Source organism: Lontra canadensis, unplaced genomic scaffold (assembly GCF_010015895.1).
Source record: "Lontra canadensis isolate GAN:19392208 unplaced genomic scaffold, GSC_riverotter_1.0 scaffold68, whole genome shotgun sequence".
NCBI classification, from domain to species: Eukaryota; Metazoa; Chordata; class Mammalia; order Carnivora; family Mustelidae; genus Lontra; species Lontra canadensis.
The window spans coordinates 11,634,038-11,637,648 of record NW_022631062.1 but is presented as its reverse complement, the minus strand read 5'-3'; positions in this window follow the sequence as shown (position 1 = coordinate 11,637,648).

Genomic DNA, 3,611 nt, shown 5'->3' with positions numbered 1-3,611 from the left:
TGTGTCGGAGAGATCCCAGGGGGACACCCCGAGCCCTGCAGACTGGGGTCGGATCCGGAGCTGACGATCTCTGCCCAGGAGCAGGAGTCCGCAGTGGGGGAAGGGGTGTGGGGTCCTGTTCTGCTCCCGCAGCTGTGTGAGCATGGATGAGTGTGTGAGCGTGATGGAGAGACGGAGAGAGACACAGAGAGGGAGAGACGCGTGGGCGGTAGTCCTCGTAGTGCAGAGACGGAAATGAGACGCGGATGAGATGTGGAGGAGACACCCATGGGACACGGATGGGACAGGTGAGGCCCGGATGAGGCTGGCTCTGCACCGAGTAGGGAGGAGAACCCCCAGGGCATGTGACAAAACCTGGACAGGCATCGAGGACAGTGACAATGTTGTTCTGGAAACTCTGGGAAACATGCACAGACTGTCCCCCAAACTGGCATGAAGTTGGTTTGTTTTCAAGCTGGTTTATCGATCTGAAAGAGGGAGCGAGTGAGAAAGCGCGGAGGCAGGGGAGCCAGAGAGGGAGACGCAGACTCCCTCTCTGGCTCCCCTGTGTGACTCGATCCAGGACCCCGGGATCATGACCGGAGCCAGAGGCAGACGCTTCACCGACGGAGCCCCCCACACAACCCCCTTTTATTCATTTTTAAAAATCAATTAATTAATTTATTTGACAGAGAGAGGGAAAAAGACTGTGATGAAGTGTAAAATAATTCGATCTCTTGGACAATACGCCTGAGGCCACTTTGAGGCCCGGCAAAGTGATGTCACTGTTCTCTGCACAGAGCCGGGGAGCCCAAGTCGGTGGACGCAGGGTGGTGACAACCTCAAGGACTGCCCATACTGTAGACACATGACTAGGTGGAAGGGTTGGGGTGGGGGCAGTAATAGTGTAATTGTGGGGAGGTGACTTGGAGACATGAGGGGATGGGGACAGACCCCAAAGTGCCGGGGAGAGACAGGGGACAGATCCTGGAAAGCAGTGGGGAAGGGGACAAAGGACAGACCCTGGAGAGTGGTGGGGGAGGGGACAAATCCCAGAGAGGGAATAAGGGAGAGACCCTGGAGACAGAAGGGGAGGGGGGGAGGGGACAGGTGACAGACTCCTGAGTGCAAAGGAAGCGGAATAGGGGGATGGATTCCAGAGTGGGGGGCAGGGGACAGATGCTGGAAATGGGGGGATGACACACACGACACTATGGACAGACCCTAGAGAGTGGGGGGGGGTGGGACAAACCCTGGACACAGGGGTAGGAGTGGGGGACACAACAAGGATGACACAGGGGACAGACCCCCGGAGAGTGGGGAAGGGAGAGGGAACAGACTCCAGAGCAATGGGGGGACAAGACACAGAGAGGACAGACTCCCAGAGAACGGGGCAGAGGGCACAGATGGGGGTGCCTACATGGGACTGCACAGAGGACAGACCCCTGGAGAGGAGTGGGGAGAGGACAGACTTCAGAGAGGGGAGGGGATGTCAGGGGACTACACAAGGGACAGACCCCTGGAGGACAGTGAGGGAGAAGACAGAAGAGACACCCCAGGGAAGGGAATGACACAGGATGACTGGGGGGGGGGACAGCCCCCCCCCCCAGAGCAGTGGAGGGAGGACAGGGCATCAGAGTCAGTGTGGGGAGGTCATGAGCAGAAACCACACAAGGAAGGAGATTCCTGGAATCCCCGCGACCCTGGGAATGGGGCCCCTGGGCTGTGGGACTGAAATCCCAGGGCACAGCTTTGTAAGCTGCTACCTGAAGAATTCGGACAAAAAGTTGACTTCCTGAAACACCCGTAGAATTAGCTAACAGCGTTCACAAGCCTTGTCACTTATATCTTTATCCTGTGTTCTGGGTAGACAACGTGTGTGGGTCAGGAAAAACCCCCGAAGAGGAAAAATCCTGGGGACCTGGTGCCACAGACGAGTCTTATTTCCACGGGGATCGTTTTAACTCTTACCTGCTCCCTTACCCGCACGCGGATCCATATCCCAGAGCAGCCGGGGTCAGGGCATTGGGGACAGAGGGTCACGGGGTGAAGGGGATGTCACAGGGTGGGGTCATGGGGCTAGGGGAGACGTCACAGGATGGGGGTCTCAGGACTGAGGGTGGTGTCACAGGGCAAGGTCACAGGGTGGGGGTCACTGTGATGGAGGCTATGGGTCGTGAGACGGGGGTGATATCACGGGACAGGGTCACTGGTTGGGGGTCACAGGGCTGGGGGCTGAGGGTCACAGTGCTGAGGGTGATGTTACAGGGCAGGGGTCACGGGGCCAAGGGTGATGTCACAGGATGTGGATCAGGGGACTAGGGTAATGTCACAGGATGGGGGTGATGTCATGGGGTGGGGTCATGCTGGGGACTCAGCTGCCTTTAAACTTTGCCTCCAACCTGACAGAGCCCAGGTGCTGAGGGAGGGGGGTGTCTGTGGGGGGGGGTGACCCCACCTGACAGAGCACAGGTGGTGAGGAAGGGGGTGTCTGTGGGGAGGGTGACCATGCACGTCCTCTGTGCCCCAGAGGTGTGCCATGTCTCTCAGCCCTGCCTTTGAAAGGACCCCCAGGGGTCCCTCTCTCGTGCCCCTTCAGAGTTCCAAGCACCTGTGCCAGGTGGGTGCCCTCCTGCCCAGGCGGCCAACTCTGTGTGGCCCCGAGCCCGTGGCTCCTCTCCCTGTCTCTTCATCTTTGCGTCCCACTCCTGCGGGGGGTGGCGAGCGAAGCCTGGGCCCACGGGGGACCACGCTGCATCCTGCAGGCACGGTGGGCGGTCGGGGTCCCGCCCGAGAACAGTGGGACCCTGGGACACGGCGGCAGGTGGACGATGCAGGCACAGGTGTGGGCGGGATTCTTGTGAACCATGAGCCGAAGTCACATGCAAGACCGGATGGAACCGGAGGGTGTTACGCCGAGCGAAACTCGTCAGTCACAGACACGCACGTACCGTGTGACGTCCCTGATACGAGGAACCTGAGAAACAAGGCAGAGGCTCACAGGGGAAACGGGAGACAAACCCTGAGAGACTCCTGATCTCGGGAAACAAACTGAGGGTTGCTGGAGGGGGGTGGAGGGACGGGGTGGCTGGGGGTGGACGCTGGGGGGGTGTGCGCTGTGCTGAGCGCTGTGGATGGTGTAAGCCTAATGAATCACACACTTGTACCCCTGGAACAAGCAAGACATTATGTGTTCATAGAACAAACCAACGAAAATCCCATGAGCCCTTCTGCCGCTTTGTTCAAACATTTCCTGAACGAGGCATATTTTAAGGAAAATCAAAGTCATGATTTCCCGAGGAAGAAACGCAAACGCAAAGAGAGAACAGCTGCGAGAGAAACAGGGTTCACGTCAGAGGGGAGGTCCCAGAAGCCTGCTTGGCAGAGAGCAGAAGGAGCAGGTCCCGTCTTTTTTATCTTTTCTGAGACATGGACAGAGATGAAGGGCTTTCCACGTCCATTTCCTAGGGGGACGGGACCTGGGTGCAGGGACAGCCAAAGTGGGGTTTGGGGGGAAGCCAGATGAAGCTACGTCCACAGTGGGGTTGGGGGAGGGGACCCAGCTGGAGGGACAGCCAAAGTGAGGTTGGGGGAGGGGACCCAGGTGCAGGGACATCCACAGTGGGGTTGGG